At 45.7% G+C, this 25,804-nt stretch overlaps 1 long non-coding RNA gene and 1 pseudogene across 2 annotated transcripts in view; one reads left to right on the top strand and one right to left on the bottom strand.

Moving 5' to 3' along the window:
* The first annotated feature begins 8,444 nt into the window (after positions 1-8,444).
* Positions 8,445-11,345, top strand: LOC307055639 (dipeptidase 2-like; annotated as a pseudogene). Its single transcript has 9 exons — positions 8,445-8,579; positions 8,625-8,910; positions 9,225-9,351; positions 9,656-9,785; positions 10,009-10,150; positions 10,452-10,521; positions 10,642-10,818; positions 11,198-11,286; positions 11,330-11,345. The product of its transcript is annotated as a dipeptidase 2-like (transcript).
* LOC307056535 overlaps positions 11,346-25,804 on the bottom strand; it is a 110,001-nt gene continuing 95,542 nt past the window's right edge. The window contains exons 3-4 of the long non-coding RNA XR_013811018.1: positions 23,155-23,219; positions 11,346-11,902 (exon numbers count right to left, since the gene is read on the bottom strand). This is a non-coding gene — a long non-coding RNA (uncharacterized lncRNA). The remainder of the gene's footprint in view (positions 11,903-23,154; positions 23,220-25,804) is intronic.

The raw sequence follows: 25,804 nt of genomic DNA, 5'->3' as shown, positions 1-25,804 counted from the left end.
TAATGGGGTGACAGAAAGAAGAAAACTGAAGGTATTCCCTCTTTACACCTGAACAGTGAATTCATTCTGATATCAACTATTTGTTATGATTCTACTATGACCAGGTGCTTTATTGTGTTTAGAGATCAAGTTACTGTTCATTCTTGGTAAGTAAGGAAAATCCATGTTTTAGGACTCTGAAGAGTAACTTTATATATTTTATATATATATTAAAAATAAATATATATATATATTATATATAATATATATTTCACCTATTCAACAAAATTGTAATTTTCATCATCTCTTACGAATGAACTGTATTTCCTCTTTGGAAAGGGCTTATAGTGAATTAAAGTCTCCATATACTTTTTATATAAGACCATGGAAACCAAATTCTCAATTGGGAGCAAACTTAGCTTTTGCTATGAAGGTTAATGCTTGCCTGGCCTTAGGGTGGTAGGCCAGGAACCCAAGTTGGAGTTTTTTTCCCTCTAAGTTACTTTCATTGATGCCACCCTGAAAAAATTTGGAGGGAGTATTCTTTGAAATAGCTTTATCTCAGTAACCCTTTAAATATGCTTCAGGGTATGGGGAACATAACTGTCAAAATGTTCAAGCAACTCTTGTTGATTTAAGTATAATTGATCAGGAGCAATACAGGAAAGAGCTGGGTACAAAAGACAAAAGGCGCGAGGCTATTTCATGTATTGTTTTTGGCTCATTGTACAGAACAGAGAAAGTCTCATACACTCACACAGCCAAGGTCCCCTGCTGTTCTCTCCTTTTAGTAGAAATAAAAGAGAGCTAGTTTCTCAGTAGCATCATTCTATCCTTAAGTGGGTACACAGTGATATTCTAATGGTCTCTGGAGCAGAGAATAATTCCATGGCAGCTCTGACCTCCAGTCACTGGGTTCTCTGTAACTTAGTCTTTCATGGCCAATGACTATAATCATTATTTCGATTTATATTTAGCATCTCAAAATTGAAAGGATTCCATGGACAACAAAACAGGAAGTGATTTCATGAAGTGTTTTAGTATGGATAAAATAATAAACTATAAAAATACAAATCATCAGTAAAGCTTTTTCTTTCCGGAGAAGTATATTCAGAAATTAATGTAAGCATCTAAGGTGCGCATGTGTGTTTCTTCACCCTTGATCGTGTCTGTGTGTGTGTGTGTGTGTGTGCGCATTCCACTGCTACAGGAGACATGCAAAATAATATCAGATTTGCTACTATATGAAGTACTGGTTTCTCCCAAGAACCGTGTGCTCGCAGGGTTCGTTCAGGAAGGTGAGTGCCCTACCACCACATCGCAGTCATAGCTCATCACCTTCGGCAGGAATAGTTTACACTTTAACCTCACATGCAGGCTTATTAAATTAGTATTACTCATCAGAACTTGCTTATTAATAAAACAAGCTGAATTAGCCACTGCAGAATCATATTTGGAAATTCAATGACAATTTTACATTTTTAATAAAGGCTCAGAAATATTATTGCAGAGCAGGTGGTACAGAAAACTGTGGTCTAATTTGACATTCATTAATCATTGAAGTGTCGAACGTGACAGGTGAAAATTGGTATTGAATTATTTCCTCTAATATTTGGAAGAGTTCTAACAGGTAAATAAAATGAGATAACAAGACATATCAAGTCTCACTCATTTCTTTGATCACCTCTTCCCCACATATCACTCCTTTGCCTGCCATGTTTTGAATAATTCAATGCCCATAGTCTTTCCACTTCAGTGCATTATAAAACACACTCAAGCTGGGTTTCAATCATATTAGACTGAAAGCTGAACATTTTATGGAGGATTATTTAAAACAAAATGTGACTTGAGCCCAACAGCGTTTGAAACCAAACAATCCTGGGAGTTCAGTAAGGAAATGTCAACACTGTGGAGAACTTTTGGATTCAGAAAATTTCAGTAATCCTATTTGATGTATGTTAATCTTATCAATATTAACAACCTTCTGCTGGATTTCAGCACTGACTTGAGAGCTGAGTTACTACTGGTCTTATATTTTAACTAGTTGTGAAAGCACTGAGAGAGCTGTTCTTGGGTTGAACTTGACCTGCCCCTGGGAATGCTCTCTGTTCTATCCATCTTGAAAAGTTTATTCAAGTGCATTTCTCTGCCTTCCTTATTCTCATCTGTACCCCTTGGGAAAACGAAAGATGCTCAAATATAGATGTGAACACTGCAGGTGCTCTGCTTGGCAATGGCGTCTTTCAGCTTCCCAATAAAAAATTATATTGCTGACCACCCATTTGACTGAAAAGTGACTCATTTTACTGACAGATATCTGGATTGAGATGCCAAAAGAAATAGGTCATTTCACATTTCCTTTTGAAGTCATAGCTTTGCGTCGCCACACTACTTGTTCAAAAGTTAGATCATGAAGGTTCCTTCCTATGACCTCCAAATAATTAATCAAAATATTCTTCAATAGGCTATATAAAAAGCAAGCAGAATATTCCTACTTATCAATATTTCTCTTGAGTCATATAGTTCTTTTAATTTCAAGGAAGAGAAACTCAAATGCAAAGTGTTACAATAGCCAAGCATACCAGCACTGTTATCTAACCATTCAGCAATTTTCTCTGCCAAGTAACTCTGAATCTTAGACTACTGAGAATGTCTTTTTAATTAATTAAGATTCTCCTCTTTTGAGTTAAAAAATGGTCACAATTTTATAAGTAAAATTAAAACACAAATAGACCATCTGAGATATTTCCATTAGGCATTATATATATATAATTTTAATATATATACATATATAAATGCACTGGGATAAATCTCCATCTTCTGTGTCAGTCGGACATAGGTCCATTTTCTTAGGAACAGGGAACTCCTTTCACAATGGAAGTGGGGAAATTTGTTAAACCATCCTTCTAGAAAATAATTCCATGAAGCCGCCATTTAAGGTTGTCTGGATCTTGGTTCCTTCTAGCAATCTACTACTCCAACAGTGTGTAGTTCATCAAATTCAGGTCTTTCTGAAGCCAGGCTAGAAAAACAGAGTGAGCTGGACGACTGAGGTAACTGACCAAAAAGGAGGAGGAAGAGGAGCAAAACACTTTCCCAATTTCATTCTTCCCCACATTCTCTGTGCTTGACAAGGGGAAAAATATTGGGGCCTGAGTTCCTTTCATTCTTAGCCATTGTTGGTTCAAAGTCAGAGAAAAAAAAAAGAGGTAAAAACGAAAATATGGAGTCCAGAATTCCGTTAGCTCTCTTGCAAGCAATGTCACAACATCAAAGGCCTTCCCAAATGAAGGGATAAACTTTTAAAAATATAGCCCAGGGCTTCCCTGGTGGCACAGTGGTTGAGAATCCGCCTGCCAATGCAGGGGACACGGGTTCGTGCCCTGGTCCGGGAAGATCCCACATGCCACGGAGCGGCTGGGCCCATGAACCATGGCCACTGAGCCTGCGGGCCCGGAGCCTGTGCCCTGCAAGGGAGAGGCCATAACAGTGAGAGGCCCGTGTACCGAAAAAAAAAAAAGAAAAAATATATATATATATAGCCCAATGCTTTCAATCTAAACAAGTAAACACTAAAAATATATTTTAGAAATCCAACAAACACAGTAACCACACTCAAAGCAAAGGAAGGCTTATGGCTTACCAAATGACAGCTGCTGTCTATGAGAGAGAGAAAGAGAATACTCCAAAATTCTATCTGACCTCGCAAAGCTCAGCACAGCAACTATTCTTCTTTCCTAACATCATGGCATAAAGAATTTGAATAAAACTTGCCAAAATGTCATCCGCTGCCTCCAGAAGCAGATTAAACTACGGAGTGTCCAGAAATCCAGATGAAGAAAACTGTTTAGAGAAGACCCTTCTCCTACTAGTGGACCACCAGGGTTTATCTGGGTAATAAAATGATAATAGGCCTTTTTGTCATCTTCTTTTTATAATTTATACATTTAAATTTCAGTTAACATTTAAAAAATATCCAATCAGAATGACAGGCATTTCCAGAAGTATCCGTTATTTTCATCCATTAAACGAATGTCCCAACTTTGCTTTTTCAGGGTCGGCAACAGGGAGTTCCCTCTTCCCTCCTAAAGAAGGTTCTCTCTCATTGCCACACTATCAAGGCTGCACCAAATGTGGTTGCTTCCTGTGGGCCTGATCAGGCTAAGGGCAGATTTGACTCTTTCCTTCTCTGAGTCGGACTAAATCGTCTTAGTAACATCTCTCCACACTGTTGACCATGTTTTTCACGGGGGCTGCTGCTGAGCCTTTGTCTCATCCTTTCATGGTGGAGAGAGAGAGGATTCTAATGACTCTTACTTCTAGGGGAGAGGGGACTGTAGTGATGATGTTGTCATTTTGTATTATGTCCTTTTGTCATGAACTTGTTTTCAATTTCATGTTCAAATGGGCCCACCATTCCCACTTTGTGAGGTCATTCAGCACCCTCATTTTGCACCTTTAACATCTCTCTCAGTATCACTTGGAAATGTTTGAAATGGCATGAGCTTGTCCTTATATTCCTATCAGCTGTAAACCCGGAGCCCCAACATGAACCTAACCATTGAGCAGAACACCTCTCCACTACCTGTGTAACACTGTGTAGGCCCCTTAACCTCTTGGTTTTTTTAAGTCCTCAGTTGTAGAAAATTTCAGCGTGCTATGAAATTATATTTGGGGCAGGACAAGGTTGAGAAGAGTGTGTCTTTGCTTTTATTCTTCCAAACTGGAATGTCTTTCCTCTCTTCCCCATGGGTCCAAATCTCACTTGTCCTTCAGGCCCACTGCAAAGGAACCTTCCCTGATTCCCCAGTCCACACAAATCTCTGCCTCTTAGGGTCAGTGCCATACAACCTAGCTGTCTCTTACGTTCATCTTGCCTCTCAAGCCAATCTCAGAATGTGGCTCTCTCTTGCCCTCCTGGGGCCCCTGGGGATGGGCCCGCCCACCAGCATGGCCCACGTGGGGTGTCTAGTAGACTAGGGCATTGGTGGGAAGACCCGGGTGTGAGGGGCCAGGCAGAGTACCTCTGCCTCCACCCTGCTCTCCTCCACAAAACTGCCCCTCATCCTGAAGCATGCCCCTCAAGTCACAGGTTCCTCATATGACTTCACTGGGTAGTGATGCCCTCACAGGCCTTCTCACAGTTTCCATGGCAGGGTAACTGTGCAAAAGTGCTGCCCTCAGAGAAACTTCCCTACCCTGGAGGGAACTTCTTTCCTTGGAGAAAGTTCTCCACCACATAGCAATCTCTTTGGTTGTCAGAGACAGAATGTCTGACCAGATCTTCTATATTTACTCTAACCTGTCCTTTGTTCCCTGGGAGGGCAGTGCAGCAGGTACACCGAGACCAGGCATCTGTACAAGAGGCATGGTGTACACACAACCTCCCCTGGCTGCCACGTGTTCCTGAGGGTCTTGAACACCACATACACCTCAGCACTCTCCCAGCTCTAAAGAATACCAGTGACCTGGGACACCTTCAGTGCCCACAGGGCTCACTGCTGAGGACAAGTGAAAGGTAATCCCTGGACAAGTGTGCAGGAAGTTTCTGATCTTTGTAAATGTAGCCTTCCTCTTTGGGCTACAGGATGCTTGCATTCAGACCCTTTCCTGATTGGCCTCTTAGCGAAAGACAAGTGCATTTTTGTTGGCAAAAGGTAAATGGAGCAGTTTGAGGAAGACGGCCACTCTTGAAGCGCACTTTCAAACCTAGGCACCTCTGTGCTGTCATGCAGACATCTATATCGGTCCCCTCAGACACATCCCATACTGAGTTGCTGAGTACTCGGGGAGAGGGTGGTGCCATATTGATGGGAAGACCGGAAGAATGAAGGGGGGTGATGAAATGCTAGTGAGACTGGAGGGCTGAGGAGATGGTGTCCCAGGAGGCTGGGTTGATGTGAGCCTAGACTTGGTACCCAGACCCCAGCTCTGAGTCTCCTGATCACTCTGCCTCAGTATTTCGCCTTGTTCTAATCTAGATAAAAGTATCAGAGGGCTAGAGTTCAGTGTGGCTGAAACAGGCCGTATAAATGGGGCCCAAGAGGGGTTGCCAAAGTGGGAGGGGATCTTAACCAATTTATACTAGATTATTCCTTTCCAAAACGTGAAAGACATTTCCATTAAAGCCTCAGAAGTGACAGACTGCAAGAAATGTTTTCTCTCTTGTGGAAGGGAGAGATGGGGAGGATCATGATTGCAATTTTTTTCGGGTTCTAGTGTTTTCCCTGCAAACGGTGAAGAGACTTCCTCATCTGCTACAGCCGTAGGCCCTGGGGATTGCTTTTGCAGCCAGTGTCCCTTCTCTAGGGACTCATAGAGGTGATGGGCCAAGGCTGTGTTCTGGGTATCAAGTAGATTAAAGGTCTTCAGCCAGAAACTGGGAGAGACATGAGAGAGGGAAATTCTGGCAGGAGACTGTGCACAGCAGAAGTGACTGATCAGTTCTGAATTTCTCCTTTGGCCCCGCCAGCAAAGGTGGAAGCAGAGAAGCCAGTCCCCAGATGTGCTCTGAAAAGAAAGCACTCTCCGGAAATGTCGGACAAAGACCTGGGTAGCCCCAGACCACAAATCCGGCGATTGTAGCATGATGCCAGGAGGCAGACCCCACAGAATCTTGCAGGTGAGACATCCTGAAGAGAGGGCAATGGTTTAACTGCGTAAGGCGGCGAATGCCTCTTCCTGCAGTGACCCACCCCACCCCACCCCAGTGCCCACTGCCACAGACTAGAACCTGCATCGTTCTGTCTGAGCCTTCCCCAGCCAGGAGCCTCCTTCTACACTAAATGGCCATAAGCCAGGAGCCTCAGAAACTGAGGTTTGTAATGAGAGTCTGCCCTGAACATCCCAGGGCAGAAGCTGGCCTGGAAGAAAACCTGACGCTCATCTCCTCAATCCTCAGGGGCCCCGTTGTGAGCTGAAGAAAGAAAAGTCTACACTCGGTGAGCCGAGGAGGATGCAGGAGCAGAGACAGGGTGCAGAGAAGCCTTAGCTGTCTACACATGGGCTCCTGCCCTGAGCCATTGTCAGCGGCCACCACCACAAACCAGGTGGGAGCTGGGCTTTTTGAAAGGGAAAGCAGCACTCTGTGCAAAGAGCCTCCTGCCTGGGGTCTCAGGAGGCAGGATACAGAGACACAGGTGGACCTGCTCCCTGAAGCAAGAACAGGATGGAGAGTCAAGCAGCACGCACCCTGCCCCAAGGGTCACATGCTCCTTTATTGCCAGCCCTTTCTGTCCCCAGTGGGGTCCCTTACTGCTCAATAAAATGTTTTGGTATAATATTTCTAGGGTCGCCAGTGCTCAGACTTAGGTCACTACCCCTGTGCTAGGCACTCCTGCCACCTGGGAAAGGTTCCAAAGCTGGAACAGCTCCAGGGGGTGCCAGGGATCAGAGCAAAAACTTGAGAGGCTGGGGATGAAGGAGTTTGGGCACAGTCCCTAAAGCATCTCTGTGGTTGAGCTTCTGTGAGAAGGCACATCGTGTGTGTGTGTGTGTGTGTGCGTGTGTGTGTGTGTGTGTGTGTGTGTGTGTGTTGAGGAGAGGGGGTCTCTAGAGGAGGCAGCTAGGGGGAGGGCCTGAGGCTGGAAATGGGGAATGGCATGCGGCCTCTGAGTAAGCACAGGCACTTAAGCCCTTGAGGTTTCTGGGAAAGCTAGAGCCACAAGGGCCACGAGATAAGGCAAGTGTAGCAGCAGAACCCAGGTGCCAGGTCTTTCCTCAGAACCTATACTTCTCCACGAGGCCGGGCCTTCCACGCTGAGGTAGGAGGGATCCTGGCCAGAAGGTCAGCCAGGAGCTCTGGGAGGAAGGTTGCTGCGGTGGGGGCTCTGCTGCCATGGAAATCACTTCATTTCCTTCCACTCAAATAGCCTGCTGACTGGGTTCCTGCTCTCTTGAGTAAAAGGGTCGCTGACTCTCCCCAGAAGGTCGTTCAGTTCACATCCCCAAAGTCCCTCTATTCAGGCCCTGGGGAGGTGTAGCGACTCCTGAGGGCGCTCTTTCCTGAGGCTGGCTGCCAGAAGTGGGGGAGGTTCCTGATAGTTCCCAGGCGCTGGTTGAAGTCCCCAGAGAATGGTCACGCAGGTTTGGGAGTCAAGTAGGTGGAGAGAGCAGGTCGGGGGCAGAGGGCCCCTTCCTGAATCCAGAGCTCACATGGTTACCCACCCCCATTTCCAGAAACTATCTCTTCCCCCACACCAGCCCCCATGGCCCAGTCCCGGGAATCCGGGAGCCCAGAGCACTTGTGGCCACAGAGACACTGGCACGCAGCCCTCGGGGTGGGCGGGGCCGGCTGCAGGCAGATGGGGACGAGGTGTGCTCCCGGGAGGCCTCGGGCTGAAGGTGGCCCTCTGAGAGAAGCACCCCAGCTTGGACAGGAAGGTTACAGGCGGGGGAGAGCAACCTAGGGCGCCCCCTCGGAGCAGTGGGAGTGGGAAGAGGGGCAGGGGTGGAGGGACCCCACGATGGGAGGCGAGTGGGCTCTCCGCAGAGGCCAGCTTAGCCCGCGGGAGCTGCCTGTGAGCAGGGGGCGGGAGGGCACTGCCGCCCTGTGGCTGCTGGGCTTCCCGGATCGCGGCTCTCTGCACACGGGTCGCAGGGTCCTGTGACTCTGTATCCCTCCCTCAAACCGCCCCCCTCGCGAGGCGCCGCCGCTGGGTGGCCTGTGTCGACAGGCAGAACCCCACTGCCCGCCCCTCTCAGACCCGCCTCTGCCCGCCTGCCTGGCCCTGCGCAGCTTGTGGCCCGGGGGCCTCGAATGTCCCCGCACACTCAGCCAGCGGCCTCTGCTGTGTCTGCTCCTCCTGCTGGGTCTTCTGCTGCGGCCGGTAACCGTGAAGACCACGCCGGGCACCTCCAGCACCCAAGTCTGCGGGAGCGCTCGCGGGCCCTGATGCGGGACTTCCCATTGTGGACGGGTGGCTGCAGTGTGTGCGGGCTGCTGGGGGCCGCTCGGGGCCTAGCCTGGCCCCGGGCAGGGGAGGAGGTCCGGAGCATGCAGAGCTAGTGGGGAGGCTCCCTCACACCACCCCTGGATGTCCTCTCCATCGTCTATGGATGCCCTTCCCCTTCTCTGTCATCCCCTCCCTGGTGGGAACCCCTCAGCCCAGGCCTCAGCTGCTCCTAGTATAAGTCTGTATGACAGTGTGAGGTGGGGGACCCACAGGCTGGCCCAGGCCAGGCAATGTGTCCTGCCTGATCCCAAGACCTAAGGAGCCCACCTATTTGCCTTGACCTCCCTCCAGCCACAACGACATGCCCCTGGTCTTGAGGCAGTTTTACCACCACGGGCTACAGGATGTTAATCTGCGCAATTTCAGCCATGGCCAGACCAGCTTGGACAGGCTGAAAAATGATCTCGTGGGTGCCCAGGTACCAAAGGGACACACAAGGTGCCACCATGGCTGCTGGGGAATGTGGGGCAGTTTGGGGGCCTCAGAGACCACAGGTTAGTCACATTGGAACTAAGTTACCATAGTGACCTAGAAAGTGCCATGCCATGGATGCTGGGGGCTACAGGGGTCACAGTGAGCCAACCTGACGGGCATCCAAGTACCACAGAAAAAGCAACGCATTACATGTGACTTCTGGGCACAGTGAGTGCTGTGCCAGCTGAGGAGGCTATGAGAAGCCCAAGGAGCTCCAAAGCCCAGACTAAGCCCTTGCCTTCCCTCAGTTCTGGTGAGCCTACGTCCCATGCCGGACCCACGAACGCGATGCTGTGCACCTCACCCTGGAGCAAGTTCACTTCATCTGCCTCATGTGTGCCTCCTATTCTGAGCTGGAGCTTGTGACCTCAGTTAAAGGTAGACGGGGGACTTCTCGGGTAGTCCAGAGGTGAAGACTCCATGCTTCCACTGCAGGGGGCTCGGGTTTGATCCCCGGTGGGGGAACTAAGAGCCCTCATGCTGCGCGGCACGGCCAAAAAAACAAAAAAAAATGGTAAACAGACTGGTGGTGGTAGGTGTTAGGAACTTCAGTTAGCTACCCCTGCCTCTGAAAATCATCATCTGACCTACCTGCCCCCAGCTCTCAACAATACCCAGAAGTTGGCTAGCCTCATTGGTGTGGAGGGCGGCCACTCACTGGACAGTAGGCTCTCCATCTTGCGTACCTTCTATTCGCTGGGTGTGCGCTACGTGACACTCACCCAGACCTGCAACACGCCCTGGTGAGCACAGTGCAGATGGTAAGGGCCCAGTGAGGCAGGGATCTGCCCAAGATCACGCTGGGGCCCAAAGCAAGTTTACCCCTGGGATCCAGCCCTGAACCTGGGGTCGGGAGGGGAATGGAGGTTCACAGAACAAGACTGAATCCCCAGAAGGGCCCTCCTACTGCCAGGCACAGCCCAGTTTGGGTCCCTCCTCTTGCACCAGGGAGTTGCAGGTGTAGACGGTTCGACAGAACCTCTTTCTACGCTCTTGTAGCCAAGTCATGGCCACCAGTCAGACTGCCTCCTGGCCATCCTGAAGGGCACAGAGCTCAGCAAAGGGTATCCACCCCTTCTACAGCAATGTCAGTCGGCTCACCGGCTTTGGCGAGGTAAGGACCCGGCTTCCATACCCTGCCCCACATGAATGTACAGCCCCGCCTGTTCCCTACAGATAAATACACACAAGATAAATGCAGCCCTCATGCCCTCTCCCCATCCTGTCCCTGCAGAAGGTGGTGGCAGAAATGAACCGCCTGGGCATGATGGTGGACTTGTCCCATGTCTCGGATGCTGTGGCACGGCGAGCCCTAGAAGTGTCACAGGCACCTGTCATCTTCTCCCACTCAGCTGCCCGGGGTATGTGCAAGAACACTCGCAATGTTCCTGATGATATCCTGCAGCTTCTGGTGAGAGACTGCCCTGGCCCTCAAACTTAAAGCAAGAGATTCAAACCAGGAGCTCTTGAACCTGAGCCTCTTCTCCCTCCATTTCCTCAAACGCCAGGTTAAATATCTTCTGCCCGCAAAACCCACGGTCCACAGCCCCTGAACTCTTGAGCCCTAGGTGGGAGTCTAGATGGTAAGATACTCCTCCAAACCCAGAAACCCAGGGCCAACACACCACCCAGACCAGGGCTGAGGCTCCTCCATTCACACAAACCCAGAGAGGAGACGACTCTGACCTCAAAGCCAGGGCTGAACACCTTCCTCACAGGGGCCGAGAGAGTGAACAGGCAGCTGGCTGTGCTGGGGGCCAAGCTGACTGTCCACCGGTCCGCCCCTGCAGAAGAAGAACGGTGGCATCGCGATGGTGTCCTTGTCCGAGCGGGTGCTGCAGTGCAACCCGTTAGCCAACGTGTCTACTGTGGCAGGTGAGCCTCACCCTGGGCTCTCTGAAAACTCGGATTTGGAGCTGAAGCTGGGTCCAAATTTAGGGAGGACTTCAGAAGAGCCCCAGTGCTTTGACCCACCTGTTGGCAATAGGTACAGCACCCAAAAACCCAAGAATGGACAGTACACAGCACCTTGGTGCCATGTGGAACTGGAGCCACAGAATCAAAACTGCGATACTGATGGGTATCAGGGAGGCTGTCAGACACTGCTTTATGTCAAAAACATAAAGAAAATATCCACTATCAGAACCGTTGTTTGACTGACTTTTTTTCACATCTTTCTGACAAAATTCGTGAAGTTGTGAGTACCGCAAGCATCATTACACTTCTGTTCAAGATGTAATCTCTGGCTCACAATCATTGTTTAGCTTCTGTATATTGCAGTGTACATGAAGGTCTGTATTAGTCTGGTTGGGCTGTTATAGTGAAATACTATAGACTGAATGACTTAAACAGCAGAAATTTATTTTCTCACAGTTCTGGAGGGTGGAAGTCCAAGATTAAGGTATTGAATACCATAAGAATTGGTTTCTGGTGAGAACAATCTTCCTGGCTTGCTGATGGCTGTCTTCTTGCCGTGTCCTCACACGGCCTTTCCTCTAAGAGCAGAGGGAGAGAGATGTCTGGAATCTATTCCCCTTCTTATAAGGACACCATCAGTCCCTGTCAGATTATTACCCCACCCTTATGACTTCAGTTAACTTCAGTTACCTCCCTAAAGGACCTATCTCCTATCTTCTACAGTCAAATTAGGAGGGGTTTCAACATATAATTTTTGGGGGGACACAATTCAGTCCATAACAACAACTTAAGATAGCTTTCTCTGATTTTCAGTCTTTCACTAATACTTCCCTCTTTGTCTACGAATTATTGAAGTTTCCTTAATTAAATTTTTTTAAATTTTCTTACATTATCCCTTCCCTTTAAATGCTGTCTTCACTTCTTAATTGGCATTTCTTGCAAATGAAGGCACCTTTCCTCACAATGTATTGATTACTCTCCCCACTGTAACACAGCGTCTTCTCCCATGACTTTCCTGAAATGGTTCCATTCTTGTTCATAAAAGTTTAGTCATCAAATCAGATGGTTTATTTTCAGTTCCCATAGCATTTTGCCTTTGGGAAACAACTGACTCCATTAAATGGTGCTTCTTTTAAAACTACCTTCCTTTATGTTTTATAGCAATCTTATGATTTCTGTTGGCATACCACCTAGCTTCTTTCTGATCATTCTTTTTATTTTTATTTTTCAGTTGTTTCTCTCCTCACTCCTTAGCGTTAGATACTACATACAGTTGGCCCTCTTCTCGTCTCTTATATACTCTCTCTCTTACTCCAGCAGCTTTGTTTACCATTTAATATATTATCTGCCAGGCGCCTTCCATCTGTTACCAACATCTCTCCCTCTGTCTTTGTCATTTCAGCCTTCGCTATGCTCTCTGAGCTCTCACAGGCAGATCTATTGAACACAGGAATCTCAGTGGAAAATATGAGTGCGTTATTTCTCTACTAAGTAAAGCCCTTACAGATCACATGGTCCTGATCCATCTTGCAGCCACGTCATCTGGACTATTTGACCTCCAATGTCACAATAGCACAGGACCAGACAAGAGGGACACTGGCTCCCAATGACCTCAGCTCAGAAGTGATACACTTTATTCTGCTTCTTTGCCACTGGCCACAACTAATCAAAGAAAAACAGTTTAACTACAAAGGAGGATGAAAAATGTAGATAAGCACATAGGATATTTGATGAGCGCTATCTCGAGGTGACATCACCTCCCATCAAACTTTTATTTCACAGAGAAAACACAGACTATAAAGCAAAAACACCCCTAACTAACTTTTTCTCTTTACGTCCAAGAATAGCTTTTCGACATAGTTTATAAATACCTATTCTCACTTCCTCAGTATCTTCCATTCATTTTCCCATCTCATTGGTATTGTTAAGGTTTTCCTCTTTAGAGATTTTATTTTGGCCTCCTCCCATTAAAAAGCTGCCCCCCTCCCATTAAAAATTACTCTTGCTTGATGCCAAGTAATTCTCTAGTTACCTTTTCTCTCTTCCTAATTTCACAGTGCAGTTTATCAAAAATTGTATTTATTCTCATTGTCTGTATTTTCTTATCTTTATGTACCTCGTGACTCACACAATTTTGCTATTTTCTTCTTACTTATCTGCACTGGAATTGCATTCACCAACATTTAATTTGTGATTAAATTGAGTGAATATTGTTTGGTCATTCTGTCACCTTTCAGCAATATTTGATTTTGTTGATCAAACTTGTCATCTCAGAAAAATCTTTCACCTTAACAACAGTAGCATCTTAACCTGCTACTTCTTCCTCCTGCCTCTGGACATCCTTATCTCTTTCACTGGGCACTCTCACTTTGCCCTCTGCCAAGAGATGTGTATTTCTCAGAAGCTCTCTTCTGCCCTTGATAGATGGTCTCATCTACTCCTGTGATTCCAGCCACCATACATATCAGAGATCTTGACCTAAAACGTACATATCTCTCTCCTGAGTCTCTTACGAACTTAACTAATTGCCAACTGAACAACTCTGCCCAAATATAACATGGACACTTAAAATTAATTATGTGATGTTACTGAACGATTAATTTTACCTTCAATACTTACTTCCACTATTCATCTCTCTACATCATTTATACCACCACTATTTGTACAGTTGTCCAAGTTGGATACTGGGTGAACACTGAAGACTCTGGACTCTGACAACCCTCAGAATGGGAGAAAATATTTGCAAACGAAGCAACTGACAAGGGATTAATCTCCAAAAAATATAAACATAAACAAATTTGTAAAATATATAAGCAACTCAAGCAGATCAATATCAAAAAAACAAATACCATATAATATCACTTATATGTGGAATCTAGAAATATGGTACAGATGAACTTATTCGCAAAGCAGAAATAGAGACACAGATGTTGAGAAGAAACACATGGATACCAAGGCGGGGGGAAGGTGGGGATCAATTTGGAGATTTGGATTGACATATATACACCACTATGTATAAAATAGATAACTAATGATAAACTATGGTACAGCACAGGGAACGCTACTCAATGCTCTCTGGTGACCTAAATGGTTAGAAATATTAAAAAGAGGGAATATATGTATAGGTATAACGGATTCACTTTGCTGTACAGCAGAAACTACCACAACATTGCAAAGCAACTATACTCTAATAAAAATTAGGAATAATAAAACTCTGGACTCTGTATAATCATCCCTCACCTTCACAATTAATTCAGTAACCAAGTACTCTCTAACCTAAATTCCTACTATCTCTCAATATTCTCTACTTTTATTCAAGCCTCTTGCCACTACTTGGTTCTGAGCTACATTTTCTCTTATTTATGGAACATAAACAGTCTCTTAACTTTTAACAGAATAAATCTTTTAACAGAATAAATATTCATTGAGTACCTACAACACTGGTAAATAAGGACATTGTTCACATGCAGTTTACAATGTAGTAGGGGCAATGAACTATAAAATAGAACTATACCTCTCATAGGTAACTGGACAGCCAAGTTTTATAAGAACACGTAGAAAGGGAATTTAATCTCTAATGGAAGTCACGAAAAGCCAGAAATTCAATGTTTATTTTGAAACTTATATGATGAGAGTGCATTAACCGAGGATTGAATGAGTAAAGTATGATACAAATTGATGACATTACCTGGAGAAAGTTCAGCATTAAGAGAAGTCTAACCCTGAAGTCTACTGAGTATTGCTGAAAATTTATGGAAGAAGGAGATGCTAAGTAAGGATAGAGAAAGCAGATGAGGGTGGACTAGTAGGCAAGAGCACAGTGCTTGAAGCCTTTTCCCCCAAATTAAAGAGAAGCTATCAAAGAGCTCTAAGCCTTTGAGTGAAATTTAGGTTGCAATGCAGAGAATAAACAAGACAGAAATAATACTGGAGTCAGGGAAAAAGTGAACTGGGATGTTACATCCGAGTAAGAAATGTAAAAGATATGACAATGGACATAGAGAAGAATGGACATATATGTGTGTGTGTGTGTGTGTGTGTGTGTGTGTGTGTGTGTATGTGTGTATATATATATACACACACACATATGTGTGTGTATATATGTATATATATATATACATACATATATATATAGTATAATTATGACAACTCTTAGGGATTGTTCCAGAGTTTAAGGGAGGGGAGAAGAGTAAAGAATGACTCTCAGTTTCTTGCTTGGTTAACTGGGTTAAAACAGTTTGCAATAAAAAAGATTTAGCTTAAGTCATTTAATCATTTTAAGTGCATTCTGAATCCTATACAAATAAGTTTGAGAAATTTAAGAAAATTGTGTTTCCTTAAGTTTTGCATATCTTTTGTTATTCCATGTAATTTCCCTTCATTTTCATATGATTAAAGAAAAGTTATGAAAAAATGAGAGAAAATAAGATCTTATGAGAAATTATGAATGATCTTTATCTGTTTTTGTGCTTACTGTAATTTCTTATTGTTTATCTCTCTCTATACATATTCTGAGATATCTTCTCAGACCTGCTGAATCGATCTGTGAGGAGTAAGTTTAACTAATCACTCAGATGAACCTAAAACTGGTTCATCTACAGGAATAACCAACACAAGAGAGTAGTCATGGTAGTCTCAAAATTAGAGAAGACTTCCCTATTATTCCCATTATGTCAAAGAGAGAATATGAGCAGGTACTTCAAGTATCCGAACTTCATATGATTAGATTCTGCAAAAGCATTTTAAATAGAAAAAATACATAGAAGAAAGGTTAAGACAAAACTTCCCCAGGATAAAATGGGTCCCATATTTTCACCAGATGCCTTTACTTAGGAAAAAAAAATGTTAAAGACTTGTAACAGTATCCAACCTGGAAAACAAAATACAGAAATTTTCACCACTAAGCCTGAGCTCTGTACAACTCTGATTTAGTGTTTTTTCAAGCCTTACACAGCAGTCTCTATTTTTAAAATATTTATAAGTAACCCATTTTGTAGGAAAACACCTAACTTTCATCATAAGAATTATGACACTTTATACTTTTATTCCAGCCTAACTTTTATACTCTATTTTCTACCATTTGGCAACTTATACCCTACGCTCTAGTCAAAAAAATCTCATTTACAATCACTTAAATATACTGTGTTGGTTCTCAAGTCCAGGATGTTCCTTCTGCCTGGTATGCCCCTGACCTTCTCTCCACGTGGAAAATTACTACTGACATTCAAAACCTAATTAAAGACCCCCTCATTATTGGCATTCTCTTTAATATCCCCTAGCAGGGTTATTGACTCCAAGTTCTGTTTTACAAAGTTACATTTTTATGATCTATTTATTTAATAGCCTCTCCCTATTTGATTGTAATGAGTTGTTTATGCATCTCTCACACTCTCTTTTGAGTTCCTCTGGCCTTTATTTTTTCTTTTATCTCTTACCCATAAGCACAGTGCTTGCCCCATAGTACGTGCTCAACGTGTTGGCTAAGTGAAAAAAGACACCTTTTAGCTCTAATCATTTGTGAAATTTCATTTAAAATGACATCAGATTACCCTTTGTTTCCTAACTTAATTTCTACTACTATAGAATGTACACTCAGAACACCGTCAGCGGCCTACAGAAACAGTGTTCTCACTGGACTTCGTGCATATAGTCAACCCCCTTATAACTTTCTCTGGCATACAACTGCCAGACATGTTATTAAAAAAAAAAAAAAGATGTACCAACCCCTCACCTATTGGAAAACTTCCAGAAGCTCTCCATTCCTTATTGTATCTTTTCTACTTGATTTTTCAAATACCTCTGTCTTACTTAATCTATTCAGAACTGGCTTTTCTACCTTTGGCTTTCATTTTCAATTTCATTCATATCATTATCTGCACTTACCCATAGAACCTAAGCATATTTCAGTTTCTTATGCAAGTTTCCGCACTAGAGGTCAAAGGGGCAAGGACTATTGGGATAAAATATTAAATAAATAGACGATAGGACTTTGTTCTATTGGTCTGGGAAAATTACTACCTGAAACAAAATAATTCTGGAAACTGAAGGGATCAGACCAGTCAGCTTTGTTTACTTCAGACTCAAATCAATGTCTTGTCTTTACCTGAGCTCTGGTTACATTTAGAAAAAAGTACTGTAAATACAGTGAATGAGCAAGGCCACTATCTGAGACGTGTCTGGGTCCTTAGTATAGTAACTGGGGGAATGGTAAGCGTTGGTCAATGTTTGCTGATTGATGACTCAATAGATCTGGTTAAGCCTCACTATCAGAATTCCAGATTTTTTAACAAGCTTCTCAGTCTTTTCAACCCAAAGAAAAAACTAAAGAAAACTAGATGACAAGAATTTCAAATTGTAAAATATCCTGATTGTCAAATTTAAATAGGGATATCCTGTGCAATGGAGAGGCTGGCTGGTGCCAATTTCACATTTTGTTCTCTAGTGTCCGGACGAAGCCTGCTCTGCCAGTGAGCTGACAGGTCGAGAGCACTCCAGCTTCCACAGACACCCGAGAACTTTCTATTTTTCATGGTGTTCCTGCCTTACCTAAGGGAAGGACTATATTCACAATGAAAAGAGTTATGATTAATCACCAGTAGAGAGATTCTTCCACTTTCTGGGTGCCCACGTTAAAAGTCTGGTATAGTCAACACTCCCTCTAACATAGATCGTGTATTGAAATGAGAAAACTATCACCTAATATGGCCAGAGAGATGAAGGGACTTGGCCCAGCTGAGCCCAGGAGACACCTCTAATTCAAAACCTCAACCATTAACGTAGTGATTGTGATCAAGGAGACTTACAGCTATTAAGAGATTCAAAAAGCATATTAATCCACCTCCGGCAACACTGCCAGTTTAAAAGAATGATTAACCTTCTCTCCCACTTGATTCAACCTGGCTATGTATTATACCACTCTAAGTGCTAGCAGACTCTATGCTTATGGCTTCCATTAGGTAGCACTTAGTATACACGAAAACTGTCTTCAAGAAGTAATTACTTTTGAAACCATAAACATTTCAGTTGGGAAAAAGAAAGGAGGTGCAAGTAAAGGGAACTAGGAAAAAATAAGAAAATACCCTCAAATATAAACATGTTCATTCAAAAAATAATTTAAAGGGGATTTAAATGATACTAGGTGAGCATTTATTCTGTTTCAGCTTTAAATAAAGCATTCTGGGGCCTCCCTGGTGGCGCAGTGGTTGAGAGTCCGCCTGCTGATGCAGGGGATACGGGTTCGTGCCCCGGTCTGGGAGGATCCCATATGCCGCGGAGCGGCTGGGCCCGTGAGCCATGGCCGCTGAGCCTGCGCATCCAGAGCCTGTGCTCCGCAACGGGAGAGGCCACAACAGTGAGAGGCCCGCGTACCGCAAGCAAAAAAAAAAAAAAAAAAAAAAAGCATTCTGTTCTATTTGTTAGGTGTTGTACTTGTTTAGTATCTAATGTCTGTTAAAAACCTCTCGAAAGAGATGTATTCATTCTGGTATCCTAAGCACCTATCTGGATGAACAGCACAAGCAATGGGAAGTCATGGGGCATAATGGACCTTGCAAAGGCTCTGGAATCCCTCTCTTACTTATGGTCTTTGAGACTCAGGCTCCTCCTCTATGTAGTGTTCATAAAACTTAGTGGAGATAGAACACTAGGGACACAGAAGGTCAAAGGAGGTATTTACTATGACTTTTCAAATATCTTCCTTTAGGAAAACAAATATATTTTATTTGCAATGAGGCTTTCTTGTGAATTTTATTCTTCTAAAGAAGAATACTTTTAGTGAACAATTGATTCGTTTGCCTCCCTGTGCTACTTTATTGACAATACTCAGGTAGGGGTGGTTTTCTCTCAAGCAGTTACCTCCATGTGATTTGTATATCAGACCTTCCTAAAAGCATGTTTTCCTGCTCTTTCATTCCACCCCATCCCAGCTCTACTTAAAATATTGTGATCCTCTATTAAAATGCACAGAACCCTGGGAAAATAAGGAGAAGCAAAATGTTTGTCACTGCCAGCTCTGGTATGCATATATCAGAGGCTAAATTATAACTGATGAAGACAGAAATGGGACCCATATCTGTCTGACTTCAGAAACCAGAAGTGTAGCTACTACAAGCTGATGAATTGGAACTCAGATCAAGGCCTAGAGTGGAGAGGAGTCTTCTGATCAGAAGGGGAAAGTAAACAAAGGGCAGCGTTTAATTATTTAATAATAAGTAAGAGAATGACTATGGTGTTTTTACAGAACAGGATATAATATTGAAATAAAATCCCCCAAAGTGACACAGAAACATAATGCAATCCTCTTAAGCTACAACCCTTCCTAAACCAAACCATACCATTCTCTTCACACAGCCTGGAAAGTCAAAAGAAAGGGGATACTGATCTGCATCACACTGGCATTAGAAGCAGGTCTAGTTTTAATGAAGTTTTACTTCATGGACTGAAGTTTCCCCCAAAAAAGGGTAAGCTTTTTTCTCAAAAAACATCACTGTGTAATAATCAAGGAGCCAGGGATGGTGGTATTAATTGTTCTAAGTACAGGGATTTGCTTTGCAGAAAGAAGTACCAATCAGAAAGAGAACTGACCAATAATTACTTAACAAAACTGCTTCAGAAGTAGATTTCTAAATCTACTTTTAGATTAATTGATAGAAAAATCTTACTAAGTTTATTCATTTAGAGGAAATCTGTGCAAGCCTCTGAAACCAAGAGGTATTGTATCAAAAGAGATAAGGTCACTAGACACTTATGTAAGAGCTACTTCTTCCTCAAATGGCCACCATATAGTCATTTCTGACTATTACATTACCAAGAAGTAACAATGCACCTTTAGGAAACTAGTATGAAAGAAAAACATAACAAAATTTTTTGCAGGTGACTCTTTGATCTCATAGGTGTGTGTTAATTTTCCAAAGTTGGGACTGGATTCTGCCTTTACAAAATGCTCCTTGAAATATCACATTGAAAATCTTCTCTTTTACTCCTTATTGTAAACACTGTATATGTTTTTAAGAAGACCAATAAAAAATATGGACTATGGGGCTTCCCTGGTGGCGCAGTGGTTGAGAGTCCGCCTGCTGATGCAGGGGACATGGGTTCATGCCCCGGTCCGGGAAGATCCCACATGCCACGCAGTGGCTGGGCCCGTGAGCCAGGGCCGCTGAGACTGCGTGTGCGGAGCCTGTGCTCCACAACGGGAGAGGCCACAACAGTGAGAGGCCTGCGTACCGCCTGCGCTCTAGAGCCTGCGTGCCACAACTACTGAGCCCACGACCCGCAACTACTGAGGCCCACATGCCTAGAAGCTGTGCTCCACAATAAGAGAAGCCACCGCAATGAGAAGCCCGCGCACTGCCAAGAAGAGTAGCCCCCGCTCGCCGCAACTAGAGAACAAAGCCCGCGCGCAGCAACAGAGACCCAACGTAGCTGAAACTGAATAAGTTAAATAGTAAACAAATAAAAAATTAAAATGAATGAATAAATAAATAAAAGCAGGCTCTGCTTTGTCAGCACTCTCCCTATGTATCGACGGGCAGGATTCCCGTCCTCTCCTGTAATTATGTCTGTGAAGTGCCTTTCCCGAGAAGCACAGAAGCTCCTGGAGGCAGAGAATTGCTTCTTAAGATCACATGCAGAAACTGAAGACATTTGATGCTTATGTCAAACATAAAAGACACAACACTAGATAATGTGAAGGGTCCTCGAGGCCAAGAGCCAGGCAACAGGACACTTCCTCTGGGGACCCTTCCATCAGCAGAGAAGAAAATGTCCATGGCCAGAACTGGCACTCAATTCGCTTTGAGCTGAGCAGCACCCGTATAATTACATAGGCTCCCCAAAGAGTAATTACTCCCACATTTAAGAAAGGAGATGGCTTTTCAGGCAGAGAAGGCAAGTACAGTCTTCCCAGCTGGATGCACTGTGTGTGCTGATGGTCACGATGGAGCTGGGCCCCAGAGCTCTGCTCTCCCCTCAAACCCCCAACCTCACCCTCACCCTCAGCTGAGGAGCTGTTTCCCTGAGAACAGAGAAGCCATCGGAGGGCTTCCCCACCTGCAACCCTGCTCAGCCATCCCCTCCCCACTCCAGGACCACGGGCAGCAGCTCTCCCCTCCCCCACACGCATCTACTGGATCATTCCCACTGTTATTTCTCCCATCACAACACAACACAACACAACACAACATCCTCCCCGGACCTCAGCTCCTACCCCAGCTACTGTCCAGTTTCTATTTTCCCCGTCACAGCAAAATGTCTTGAAAAAGTTGGGACCAGAACAAACCCAGTTCTCCCACTCCTCTCTCCTAAGCCTCTCCCATCAGGATTTTACCCCACAGATCCATCCAAACGCATCATCGGCGAGGTACGACCTCCCCCCAGTGCTGGGCTCGATGGTTAATGGCTCCACGGAACGGCAACCTCGTTTGTCCAGTCACCCAGGAAACCTCTAAAGTGCTTCCCACTTGCAGACAAAATGCTGTGATTAATATTTTAGGAGAAATACTCAGCGTGGAGAATACACTTGAGCTGCTGGATGAAAGAGGTAGCAGCACAGAAAAAAAGTTTCTGTAACTACAGAAATGAAAAGATAAGCTGTTTTAATGGTAGCAAGTATGGGATGAAGGAGAACGAATAAAAACCATTTAGAATACGACATTAACAAGCCTCACACTACAACGTGGTAACAGAGGATGGAGAAGGACTTTAGAATGAACTCATTTTTCTGGGTAGGTGACAGGCTGGATGATGCAACGATGAGCCGCCAGGGACAACAGGACAAGGCAAGGGGCAGGGGAGCTGTAAATAATCATTTCTGGATCTACTGGATCTAGTAATCCGAGGTGCCCTTTGGACAAACTCCATAGAGATGCTGGCAAGTGGCTGGACAGAGGCATCTATCTGGTCCAGGTGGGAGAACTGACAGAGTTGGAGGTGAAAAGCACCAGAGGGTGAGATCAGACGGGTTGAAGAGTCATGAACCAAGGGTGAAAAGACAACACACAAAGAGGGCGCAAGAAAGAATCAGTCAGGAAGACAGCAAGGAGAGATCTGTCACAGAAACCAACAGAGCAGACTCTGCAGATGGCAAGGCGACAGTGGTCTGAGGTGACGACTGGCAAATCTCCACTGCTTTGTATGCTGGATGCCAGGTCACCTCAACCGGATCAGGTTCCGTGGAGGGGCAGAACCAAGACCGCAGGCTGCACGATACAATTCAGCTGGGAAACAAGAATCTTTGCCAGAGACCTCACTGCATGGTGTGTAACGCGACCCTCTGAGATTGTAAGAGACAAAGAGCGAAATTTACTGCAAGGGTGACAAGGCTGTTCTTCCAGATGATCCTCATTGCATCCCTCGACTGAGCACTGAAAACAATGTACCTATGTGACAACGGTGTTCTACTGAACAGACAAGTTATATGCACTGAGTGCTCCCTGGACAGCACGCTCTCGGCTTACAGGAAGCACAAGGAAGGCACCAATGTCAACACGTTACGGGCTGTCTCTCAGGAAGGCTCGCGGCCTACAGCGGGATCCTCAAGGAAACCTTTTAACGCCCGAGAACAAAAGTGCTTAGGCAGGACCATGTAAGTCAAGCAAGGGATGGTGTTTTGCCACAAATGTCAAGAACACGAGGCTTGTACTGTGGCTCTAAGAGGATCCTGGGATCTACACGTAGAACTTGCCAGAAACACTTGGTGCTGACCTGCTCCTCTACGCTTTGTCTAACCACATCTTTTACCTACTCCTACTTTCCCATTTTAACTATTCGCCTCCCAAGGTGTTATCACAAAAGAACAGCAGCAGGTAAATACGTAAACAGCAAAACTCACCAGAGGCTGATTCATTTTCCGCTGCTCTTGGAACAACGTGCAGGACTGTGACAGTGGAGGCGGACCTGGAGAAGGAAAACGCAGGCAGTGAAGCTACGACTGAAGCGGCTCGGGGTGCACGAGCACCCGCCCCGCGCTCCACAAGAGACACCTGTGGGAGACCCATCCTTTCACCTTCAGAAGGGCCTGTGAGAATAAGGAGGGAGCAACCACCCTCAGGTCTGTGACTCCCACGTGACTGTGGTACCTGAGGGGATACTCTCTTTTTCCGTAGCGAGTGTACATTGAATCCTATTAAAATAAACCTCCGTCATTAAATATGAAATTTAAAAACGCTTATAGTTTACCTCTTCTCAGTCTGTTAACAACTTAGATCAGAAAATCCACAGGATACCCAGAATAAAGGGACACACTCAGGTGCGTTTCAGTCTTGCAATGATTTGTACAAACTTTACAAACTTAAGTGCGACGCTCAAAAACATCTTTTATTAAAACTGACTTTAAGTGGACAGAACACCTGCCCTAGGAGTTTGGAGTCCTGTGAGCGACCCCACGTGCACACCCGGTGAGGATCTAGGACAAGTCATCTCCCTTCTCAGGCCCAATCGCTTCCTTCCTCAACCGAGGCAGCAGGACAGAAGCCCTGCAGACTCATCCTGCACCAATTACACTGTGCGATTCCACAGGGCACAACCCAGGGGGGCAGCGGATGCTTACATTAGACAACCAAGGTGCTGACGCGCCTTGAGACACACGTGCGAGATGCCGAGACGGCGACAGGAGGGGGAGGACTAGGAGGAGGTGGAGGATCGGGGTTGGACGGAGGGGAAGACGCGGCATGTCCCGGCCGAGCCTGTGGACCCTGCTCCCCCAGGACACCCAGAGCTCACAAGTCCCAGGGGAGCCCCATCCGGAGCAGCCAGCCCTGTCCTCCAGCCCGGCCCCTCCACCTCCGGGAAGCGGTCAAACCCTCCAGGTGGCTCTACCGCGGGGCCCGGGGCGGGCTACCCCAAGCCCTGCTCTTCAAGGGCCGCAGGCTCCACAACCAACTACAGGCCTGCAGACGCAACACCTACCCCGTCGGGACTCGCTCACCGGCCCCGGGCTCCCGAGGCTCCGGTCCGGGGGCTGCTCCTCGGGCGCGCTCCTCTCTCGGGGTCCCTCCGCTCCGCCTCCCGAGACCACTGGGCCAGAGGAGCCGGCTCTAGGCCCACGTCCCTCCCGGGACCTCGCTTGGCCCCGCGCTGCAGATGCTCGGGCACTGCACCGCCGCCGGCCGCCCGGCCACTCCGGCCCAAACGCGGGCTCCGCGGCTCGAGCTCGGAGGTCACAGTTCCAGCCTCTGCCCGGCCCACGCGAACCCTCGCCCGCACAGCCCGCTCCCGCGGGCTTCCGGCCGGCCCGGACAGCGTACCGCCCCGCAGGCCCCGAAATGCTCGCCCGCCAAGAGGCCAAGACGGGGGAACGACGGCCAGCGACCACCTGGGCACGCACAGGAAGCGAGGGCGGGGCGGCGACGGTGCGCGTGCGCCAACACGCACAAATCATGAGGCGCACCTGCGCAGGCGGACGCCCGAAGTCCGCCTGCCAAAGCCCGCCAGGAGCGCGGGACAAGTACCCGGACTCCAGAAGACTCCCAGAAGTCTCCGTGCCGTCAAGATAGTGAGCGTATGAAATGTCTCCATCTCATCTGGCGCTCAAGTGCTGCTGTGCTGCGAGGGTGTGCCGCCTGGACCAGGGACTCCATTGCCCATTTGTCTTCACTCCTCTTAGGGATCAAGGAAAGGTGTGGCCTCAAGTGGGGGCTGTGTGATGGTCTCCAGGGTCCCTGGCCCTTTCCCGGCCCTGGGACATTTCGGGTTACATCTGAGATTCCCCCACCACCCACCAGGAGAGGGGAAGGAGGGTATCATGTTCGCTTAACTGAAACGCTACAACTTTCATTCAAATCCTAGAATACAATAAATGCCCAGCCATGACACAAACTAATATTGCCCACGGAAGGAAAAGAAAATAGAAACTGTAGCTGTTTAGATTACACAACCAACGCATTAAAAACTGTACGAAAATCAGAACGTACCCACAAACCGAAAACAGAAAACAGATACCTGGGATCTTACCTCTTAAAGAGGATACTGTTTATGTTAGGTAAAAATATCATTTTTCAAAAATGGAATCAGAAGGGTAATGATTTATCACTATTTATCACTGGGGGTGAAATAATATAACTGTGTTCTTGGCCAACTGTTCCTTAAAAGCTGCTAGGGGAAAAGTTAAAATAAAATCTCCAGGGACTTCCCTGGTGGTCCAGTGGTGAAGACTCCCAGTTTCCACTGCAGGGGGCACGTGTTTGATTCCTGGTTGGGGAACTAAGATCCCGCATGCTGCGCAGCACAGTCTCATTAATTAATTAATTAACGAACACACAAAATAAAAATAAAAATAAAATCTCTCGCCAACCGAGAAAATCCTCTCCACAAATGTAGAGATAAAGAAAACGGTTTTACTGTTGAATAACCATTAAACCAGACTGTGCTGTGCACCCACAGGTGAATCACTAATGTTTGTGCAAATGAAATCAACCTCACCTTTTTTTTTTAGAGCTCAGCAGATAAAATCTGTTGCATACAGGTTCTCAAGATAAACGGGA

The sequence above is a fragment of the Hyperoodon ampullatus genome (genome assembly GCF_949752795.1).
Source record: "Hyperoodon ampullatus genome assembly, chromosome: 7".
Lineage (NCBI taxonomy): Eukaryota > Metazoa > Chordata > Mammalia > Artiodactyla > Ziphiidae > Hyperoodon > Hyperoodon ampullatus.
Note: the sequence above shows the minus strand (reverse complement) of the source record. Positions and strands in the feature narration are given on the sequence as shown.